Source organism: Panthera leo, chromosome B1 (genome assembly GCF_018350215.1).
Source record: "Panthera leo isolate Ple1 chromosome B1, P.leo_Ple1_pat1.1, whole genome shotgun sequence".
NCBI classification, from domain to species: Eukaryota; Metazoa; Chordata; class Mammalia; order Carnivora; family Felidae; genus Panthera; species Panthera leo.
The window spans coordinates 198,641,520-198,651,650 of NC_056682.1; the positions used below are offsets into that span (position 1 = coordinate 198,641,520).

A 10,131-nucleotide genomic window follows, 5' to 3' on the forward strand; every position below is an offset into this window, starting at 1 on the left:
AGGAGGCCCTGGTGGCCTTGGCAGCCGAGCCAATATTTAGACAGTTTCTTCTGCTGTTTGAATAAGAGCCTTAGGGGCATGGCATCTCTGCCTCGCCTCCTCTCCTGTGGCCCCACCTCCTTCTCTGTGGCCCTGCCCCCTCCCTGTGGCCCCGCCTACTCCATGTGCCCCTGCCTCCTCCCCTGTGGCCCCGCCTCCTCCCCTGTGGCCCCTCCTCCTCTCCTGAGGCTGGGCAGCCCGGCGGCCCAGCGTCCTGAGCTGCTGGTAAAGTTCCTCTCAGCGCTCGCAGAAACTTCACAGGTGAGGGATCTTCCAGTGGGCTTCAAGGCTCCTTGCCCCCTCCTTTTTATGAAGGCAGCTCCTTTTTAAACTGCCTTTCTCTGACACTTAGGTGTCAAGGCATCTGAGCCCCCAGGATGACTTTGAAAAACCCTGGCTTTGGAATTTGTTCTCTCTCCCCAGCAAACCATAACCCTAAAAGGCAGAGTGAGCCTTACCTGTAAATTAGGAGGCTCAGAGAAACTCAGTTGACTTTCCTTATATTGCACAGCCAGTTAGTGGCAGAATTAGGGGTGGAATCCAAGCTTGCTGACCTCAAGTCCTCCAGTACCTGGAGGTGGGTGATTTAGTGTTCAGGTGAGGGCAGGACTCATCTGGACCTGCTCTCCCAGCTTTGTGAGGATTCATGAGAAACTGAGTAGAAAACGCTGTGAAATCTCTCATAGAGGTGCAGCTGACAGTGAGAAGGGGGCTTTATCTGTCTGGAATCTGGGAGCTCTCGGGAGCCAGTGTGAGAAAGAGGATAGGTGAATAAGCCTGGAGTCAAGTTCCAATCTGGGTTCTTGAGTTTCAAGGTGTGTGGCATTAGGGAAGCCCACTCCCCCCTTTTGTGCCTTGGTTTCCCCATCTGTAAAAGAGTCAACTCACTGAGTTGAGTTAGTGCTAAGCACAATGTCTGGGACACTGTAAGTCCTAGTAAATGTTAGCTGTGGCTATTACTGACATGATCATTGTTGTTATCTTCACGAAGGCTCATTTAAATATGACAGCGGGTAAAGGCTCAATAACTGATAGGGATGATGATTACTGTTGCCCTTAGCAGTACTGAACTTGAACCAGGTGGGGTGGCTGCTCCAGAGGAGTGGGGAGAGTATGGCCTTTGGAGGAGATGAAGGATTCCCCGTGAAGGTTAAATGAGGCAGCACCACCATGGCGTGGGCCAGGGACCACGGGTGATATGATCCTCATTCTCTGCTGCAAGTTAAGTCACAGCCCAAGTGATAAATGACACCAGGAAACTCAAAGGAAGGAAGGGCAGTGTAAAAGTTATTAATTAATAGTGTGGTCTTGAGCAAGTCACTTCAGGTCTTTGCTCACTTGAAGAGGAAGAAGTACATTGAACTGATCAGCCCTTCTTGGTTCTGAAATTCTGTCCATCCACACTTTCATCCACTCTTCCATTCTTCTATCCATCGTCTATCCATGTATCCACCCATGCTTCACCCATCTGCCCAACCCCATCTGTCTTTCCTTGTGTCCATGCTTCCCATCCACCCATCTCTCCATCCATCCATCTACCCATCATCTGTCCATCCACCATCCATCCATCCATCCATCATCCATCCATCTACCCACCCATGCATGTGTGCATCCGTTAATCCATCCATCCATTTATTGATCCATCCATTCACCCACCCATCATCCATCCATCTACCCATTTATCTACTCATCCACCCATCATCCATCCATCCATCCATCTACCCATCTATCGACCCATCCACCCATCATCCATCCATCCATTCTTGTGTTCATGTTTCCTATCCATCCATCTCTCCAGTCATCCACCCATCCATCCATCAATCGTCATCCATTCATCCACCCATCCACCAATCCATCTACACAGCCAACCATCATCCATCCATCCATCATCCATCCATCTACACATCCATCTACCCAGCCATCCGTCCATCCATCCAGCCACCCCTCCACCCATCCTTCCATCCATGCATCATCCATCCATCCACCCATCCATCTACCCAGCCACCCATCATCCATCCATGCATCATCCATCCATCTACACATCCATCTACCCAGCCACTCCTCCATCCATCCAGCCACGCCTCCACCTATCCATCCATCCATCCATCCATTCATCTACCCAGCTACCCCTCCACCCATCCATCCACCATTCATCCAGCAACCTATGTTGCCCAGGCCCTGGGCTGGGCATTATTAAACAGATTAAGGGGCCTACAGCCAGATCCTTACTATTGAGGAATTTGCAGTTGGGTCCAACCAACCACGGTTGGTGAGTGGGCAAGGCTTCCAATCCCAGGGCTATCTGACTCCCAGAGTCACTAGGCCTCTTTGCACCTTGACCTTGTGTCCCGTCTTGCCTTTGTGGGCTGTCAGACTGCGAGGGCTGTGGGTTCACGCCATTCTTCTGCACCACTTTGTGTCATGTCCTGGGGTCCCCACTCCACACGCATTTCCACTTCTAATCCTTATTCGGTCTTGTGAGGCAGGGCTTCCTATACTTGCTAATCAGGCAGAGGACTGAAACTCAGAGGGATGAAGAGTTAGCCCAGAGCCTCCTCTGTGGTATCTGTCCCAATGCTCATAGAGCTGGCCTCCGCTCCTGGGCCCCGCACTGAGATCCCCACACTGGGTTCAGATCCTGGCTCTGTATCCTGCCAAAGTATATCCCTCCCATCTCTGTTTCCCCATCTGTGAAATGGGATAATAATAGTCCCTGTCTTGTAAGATTGTTTGAGTGTTATCTGGTGTACAGCAGGAGAGTGGCCCATAGTAAGCAGTCGACTGTCGGTCATCATGATTATCGTACCTATCATATACTACCTGTCAAGACCAGACAGGCCACAGGTACATTTTTCAGGAGAGGACTAACTGCTCAGTATTGGATGGGAGGAAGGAAGGAAGGAGGAAGACTGTCCCTCAAGGCCACAGTCAAGGCCAGCGTGTTAAGAGCTGGTCCACAAATGTGCGATCTGGGGCTCCATGTCTGGCCACGTGAGGTGGGCACGGGGGCCACAGTTAATTTCTTTGAGCACCGAGTGGCAGGCCTCAAGCCTCATTAACCCCACGAGTCCATGAGCCGGTGGGATTTGTGTAATCTTGTTTTCCCTTCTGCTGGCTTCCCGGGTTGCCATTGTGCTCACACTGAAGGCTCAGTAACTCCCTCAAATTCCCGGGACGGGGGGGCGCACATGGCTAAGACCTGTCTGCCCCAGTGAGAGACCCTCAAGTCACCTTAGCGCTCAGGCCCGGCCCGCCCCTCCTCACCCCTCTCTGCCTCCTCCGGCCTCACCAACCGGGCCTGGTGAAGTGGAGCAAGGCCCCCCCACCCCGCTCCCCACAATCACCCCCACATTTGTGAGTGTGTGTGACACAATCAAGGCCACACAGAGCTGAGCCGGAAAGGGAGCTCATGTTCCATGAGTGTCCCCACGTGCCCGCAACTTTACTCCCACCCTGGGTCCGTCGTCTGGCTACCACGTGGGGATGCCCTTCGGGGTGACTCCAGCGACGTCAGGGGTTCTACGTGAGCCCCAGGGGATGGAGGGGCAAGAGGTCACAGAGGGGCCCTGGGTTTGGGGTCGTGGCCCCCACTCCATGGTTCAGGAGACCCTGTGCCATTTTCTCGTCTGTGCTTTCTGGTCTGTAAGCACCACAACCTCCCCCCCCCCCCCTCCCCCCCCGCCAGTAAGCAGGAGGAAATGAGGGCATAGCACACAGGAGAAGCTCCCAGAGTGTTGGCCCCCCTCTTCCTCACGTATTCATCCATTCATCTGGCGGTTTGGAACCTGAGCCGTGACAGGACAGGTGTGGGGGACACCTCCTGAAGGCTATGACTTTGTAGGAATGACAGAGGTTAAACCACATTAACAACCGAGTCGTGGCCGGCGTGATAGGCACCATGAGGGGCTGAGACAGCAAACCTGGGGGGCTCACCTCAGGAAGGTCAGTGGTAAGCAGAGACGGACCCTCAGGTGGAGGGGAGCACTCCAGCAGGGAGCCCGACCGAGCCAGCCGGGCAGGCCCGTGACGGGCGACAGGGAGCAGGGGCTGGGGGAGAGAAGGGCGGGTGGCAGGGCCTTTGTGCTGCGTGACAAGCCCGAGGGAGCGTTCCCGGGATAGAGCTCTGTTTACAAATCACATTTCCCCAATAAAATCCACCACCATTTGTCAGGGCCTTCGGACGTGGCCGTTTGCAAATTGTCCCCTCCATTTCTCCGCAGGCTGTGTTGTGAAAACCACACGCCTTGTGCCAAAAGCACAGATGCATTGTGGTCCCGGCGGGCTCGGGCCGGGCGTCAGAGCCCCAGAGTCAGGGCACAGCAGAGGGTGAGCCGGTGACGATCCCCCTGTTCGCAGCATCTGTGAGTCCCCCGGGGCGTCCCAACGATCCACATTTCGCAGACACACTTTGCCCCCCGTGGGTCCCCGGTGCTCCCTGGTGCCGCTCTCCCTGAGTCGTCTCGGTGCCACCGCCTGGTTGTGACTGTGGATGAGGGAGCTGAGGTGGAAGGCTGGCCGGTCGGCTGAGGGCTGCCCAGCCAGTCAGAGGTCGAGCCAAGATTTGAACCCAGAACTTAGACACGGAGCCTCCAGCAGGCCTTCTGCGCTAGGTCAGTAAATGGCGTGTCATTATCGGGGTGGTAATTTCGCGCGTCTCCCCGTGACGCTGGGCTTTGGGCTCTGGGGGTTTCCGGGGTCACTGGGGATGCCAAGAGCCGTGTTTGGGTTCATGTCACACAGAGGGACATGGTCAGAAGAGTGTCCACTAGATGAAGCGAACCAGCCCTTTGGTCTCTCGAGCTCAACCAGCAACTCCTCAAACATAGGATTTGAGAGCTGGAATGGACATGGGGTCCCTTCAGTCTCAGCTTCTGCTTCTTTGTCAGGGAATCGGCGGGGGTGGAGGTTACGGGGTGAGGTTGGGCTGGGGTCCAGGGTTTCTTTGTCCCATCGGGTGGGCTTCCCACCTCAACTCAACCACATCAGCATTGATGCTGAAGAGGCAGCCACTTCCCACGTCATGCCCTTCCGGGGTGAGATATCTGTGTGCATAATCCAGCCATGAGACAGACACCTCATTAAATGACCTTTCGTCCCTGGGACTATTCTTTAAGGAACACCTGATTTTAGCTTTTCAGCTCCAAATCCCCCATGTGTCAAGAGAGATTTCACACCGAAACTTGAAACTAGGGCCAGATCGGCAGGTAACCAAGTAGGTGGTCGGGCGAGGTATCTCGAAGCCTGCATCCAATGGGGGCGCACTGCTTATATGAAGTTGGGCGAGACAGTAAGTTCCCTGGACCTCTGTCTACTAGTCTAGGAAGTACAGATAAAAACAGTTCACTTCTGGGGTGCCTGGGTGGCTCAGTCGGTTAATCGTCCAACTTCAGCTCAGGTCATGATCTCACGGTTTGTGAGTTTGAGCCCCGCGTCGGGCTCTGTGCTGACGGCTCAGAGCCTGGAGGCTGCTTCGGATTCTGTGTCTCCCTCTCTCTCTGCCCCTCCCCCACTCATGCTCTGCCTCTCAGTCTCTGAAAAATAAATAAACGTTAAAAAAATTAAAAAGAACAAAAACAGCTCACGTCTCCTTGACCTCACAAGGGGACGTATCTGTGTCAATTAAATCGATACACGCAGACAGCAGGTGGGGGAACAATAGTCATGGTTTTCATGTGAGGAGTGATTTTTCTAAACATTAATATGATCGAGTTACTCCTATTAAAATTCTGTAGTGTTTTTGTCCTATTGTATTCGTTCATTCATTCATTCAACACATACTGAGCACCTACTATGTGCCAGGCACAGTTTCAGGTACCGGGAACACAGCGAGAACAAAACACACAACGCTCCTGACTTGTGCTTACAGTATAGCAGGGAAGAGAGACAACAAGAGGGTTGAAGAAGTTAAATGCATAGCAGCTAGAGGGGGTGTTTGAGGAGAACGCGCTGCCTCTGGGCCTGCAGTGAGGGGTAGGTGGGGGTCCAAGAGGCAGTGAGGGCCTGGAGATGTCAAGCCTCCCCTTTCCACTCTGCTTGAAATGGAGTCGCCCCAGGGGATTTTGAGCAGATTATGCTGCAGGGGTGCCTGGGTGGCTCCGTCGGTTGAACCCCCGGCTTTGGCTCAGGTCAGGATCTCATGTTTTGTGAGTTCGAGCTCCACATCGGGCTCTCTGCTGTCAGCACAGAGCCTGCTTGGGATCCTCTGTCTCCCCCTCTCTCTGCCCCTCCCCTGCTCGCGTGCTCTGTCTCTCTCTCAAAAATAAATAAACATAAAAAAAAAAAAGCAGCTGTCCCAGGTGAGCGGGGGGCGGGGGGGATGCAGGCTGGGACCTGGTGGGGTCGAGAAGGTGGTGAGAAACAGCAGAATTCCGTGGTTCCGTTATTCGCACTCGGTTGTGTCTGCCGAGCGGCTCCCGTGGCTTTGTAATTGTGTAGTGTGAACTCATTTTCAGTGGATACACTTGGCAGCTGCATTTCCAAGGGGATTTTGCACGTGTTTCTTCCAGGTGCCCCCCGACACCCACCCCCCTCAACCCCCGGCGACTAGCTTAATTTCTAAAACAACCAACAAAGAGTGGCTTTTGATCCCGGTTAGCCTGGCCTTTTTGGTCGATGCTCGTCGGCTTCAGGTTCTTCGGCACGTGGGGGGGGTGTCACTGCTAACACAGAGTACGAGTGCCTGAGGGTTACGGGCACGGGTTCTTAAAGGATGATGTAGCTGAGAGAGACCTGCTTGTCGGTCGACTCCTCTGGGTCTGTGGGAGGACTTTACTTTCTTTAAAAAAAAAAATTTTTTTTTATAGCCAGCAACTTTTTTTTTTAATTTTTTTTAATGTTTATTTATTTTTGAGACAGAGAGAGACAGAGCATGAACGGGGGAGGGGCAGAGAGAGAGGGAGACACAGAACTGGAAGCAGGCTCCAGGCTCTGAGCCATCAGCCCAGAGCCCAACTCAGGGCTCAAACTCACGGACTGCGAGATCGTGACCTGAGCCGAAGTCCGACGCTCAACCGGCTGAGCCACCCAGGCGCCCCCCAGCAACTTTTTTTAATGTTACATATACTATTCTCAAGGCACATCTGATGATATATTTTATAACACAGTAGGCGTCAAAGTATGTTTAACGTATGATTTCTTCAGGATCCCTCCCCTTTCTGGATTCCAAATGGAGGAACTGAAAGTGTGATGTAAAGACCGGCGATCCAGAGTCTATCTTTGGCCAGCTTGTCCAAGCACTATTATAAAATGTAATGTGAAAGAACTGGAAAGTAGGAACTTCTTCAGTTTGTGAAACACATTCGGGACTGCTGCTTCTTGAGTGTTTCCTTCTTTTAAGGTATTAATCTTTCCTTCTCCTGGAGTACGCCGTAGCTTAATGATTTCATCGCCAGAAGCCGTCGTCGGCCCATTTATTGCCTTTTCTGAAGGACCACGCTCTTCAGTCACGTCTTTTGCCACTTCTTTCTTGTTTTTAGCCAAAGTTTGCCCTTGGGACCTTTCTTTGTCTGCTCTGAGACGCAGCTCTAGAAAAATAATCTGCAACTGTGACTAGCCCGTCTTCCTTAACTGAATTGGTATCAGATTCAGTCATTCCGTCCATCAGAAGAGCATCTTCATCAGTCCTTCGTCTATGAGACTGCCTACGACGGTTAGTACTGTGATGAGATTCATTGGCATCAGTGTGTGCAGTGTGATCAGATTCTGTATTATCAAGTAAGCTGTATGGATTGCCGTCTGGATCTTTGAGCACAGGACTGATGGAGAATTTGCCACCACCTGGTCCAGCACAACCTCGACCCCCTGAAACACTTCTCCCTCTTCCTCCTGGGCGTCTCCTCCCGTCACACTGATGTCGGCTCTCTCGATCATCTTCTCCTGCCAATGACCAATCGCTCGGCCCGTCTTTACGCTCAGATTCTGTTTCAGGGGGGCTAGACAGCTCAGAGTTTGTACCATAACCGGAGGTGTAATTAGGGCCCCGACGACCTCTGCCTCTTCCACTCTAAGACCTAGAACCAATCTGTCGTAGCTGTTCATCAATCTGCGGGCGTTCCATTCTTAGCTGTTCCGCTTCCTTTAGATAAGCAATCTGGTACTCTAAAAAACTTGCTCATTTGCGATGCTTTCTTTCGTGCCAACAGATACAAATGGAACCACACCATCTTCTCTAGGTGGCTGATTTTCATTGTCTCCTTCAATTCTCACCCGCACCACACCAGATTTGTCCATTATTTCCTGAATAGCTTTGCCATTTTTCCCAGTTACTTTTCCAACAAGATTCCTAGGAACCTGAATAAAATCCTCCACAAATTCCAAGAAACCTCTAGCCTTTTTTACAGCATCACCACTCCCTCCATAGATCCTAAATGTGCCAGTATCTTCGTCTGGCTCGATAGCTGTAACTCCAGGAATCTTCCTAGCTTGCTGTGTGTTCCTATTGCCAGGCCCGTTCAATCTTCTCTCCCAACAAATTCCTCATGAAAAGCTGCCGCAAGTTGTTTTGTGCATTCTAAATGCTTAGCGGCCTCTTCATTTCCGGACATGAGCATCAACTTCGTACGAATACTTCGCAAATGCGTGTCACTTAAAATGTTTACTGTCTTCACATTTGCTTCACTGGCAGACGGTATCATGAGCTGTGTGGTTTCTGGATGGTAAAAAATTCTGCATGCTCCTACTGCTTTCTTAAAATCTTTATGTGCATTGTCATTAGCACACGCCCCTCTCAAATCCTCAGGAACAACCACTGTGCATTCAAAAAAGGTATTTTTTTTTTCACAGTTTTATTTTGATTGACAGGCCGAAGTCGCTCAGATGGGACTATTTCATTGTAAGTGGCCTCACAAGCAGCATATTCAATGACATAAAACTCTCCTTTCATCATTCGAACTTTGGCCAACACCATCCACATGGTTCCTGGTCATTTGCTCTTGAATACCTCTGCTTCATCTCCTTCACTAATTTCTTTGTTTATATCAGGTGGTGGTGGTGATCTAACTTCATTAAGTGGAACCTGGTGTTCTGGCTGCCAGTTGTTCTCAGAAACAACTGTGAGGGAGTCTTCCTGGACATCTTTGATAAATCCCTTGTAGAAAGCCCGTTGGAGCCACGAACCTCCACCATCAGCTTGGCCATGTTGGAACCACCAAAAAAAAAAAAAAATTTTTTTTAACGTTTATTTAGTTTTAAGACAGAGCATGAACGGGGTTGGGGCAGAGAGAGAGGGGGACACAGAATCCGAAGCAGAATCCAGGCTCTGGTCTGTCAGCACAGAGCCCGACGCGGGGCTCGAACTCACAGACCGTGAGATCATGACCTGAGCCCGAAGCTGGACCCTTAACCGACTGAGCCACCCAAGTGCCCCGTGGGAGGACTTTTCTAATAATCCATCGTTTGCTGAAGTTCAGTCCGTCGAGGGTCCCTGCTTTCTGGTGGGTCCCTCCATTCTCATTTGCTGTCACATGTGGGGCTAAGGCCTTGTCTCCTGACCCCGGCTACCCATTACCACCCCAGTCTCTGAGTTGCCCAAACCCCTCACCTCCTCCTCCCAGGGTGGCCACCGGGCACTTATGGGATAGTGTTGGCTCTCCGTACCTGCCTCTTTTTGTGCCCTGGACTCTTCCTTTGTTTGTTCTTATGAGTTTGGCTCTGCATTTCAGGGAAGTTCCATATGTTTCTCTCCAGCAAGTAGCAGAAGGTCGCAGGCTACGAGGCCACCGTGTTTCGAGAAACCTGCCTGATCACCATCAGTGTCTCCTGACGGGGCTAGTTTAAAGTCTACTAGCATCCGGGTCGCCTTGGGAACATGTAATTAATACAGTGAATATTCCCTAGTTTTCCCCTAGAACGATCAAATCAGACTTGCAGAAATGTGGCTGGGAAACTTAACGTTTTAACAAAGGCACCGGGGTGAAACTGATGCCCATACACTTGTGAGAACCATTGCCTGTTGGGCAGCTCGGGTTCATTGACCCACCCAGCAAACATGTATGACACACAGTGTGCCTGCACCACACAGGCGTCACAGGATGTGGAAAGAAAGAAGACGTTTTCTTTCTTCCAAGGACTCATGGTATAGTTCAGGTCTTGGCA

The 10,131-nt window shown here is 51.5% G+C and overlaps 1 pseudogene; it reads right to left on the bottom strand.

Moving 5' to 3' along the window:
* Nucleotides 1-7,716: 7,716 nt before the first annotated feature.
* Nucleotides 7,717-9,174, bottom strand: LOC122217256 (annotated as a pseudogene).
* Between the last annotated feature and the right edge of the window lie 957 nt (nt 9,175-10,131).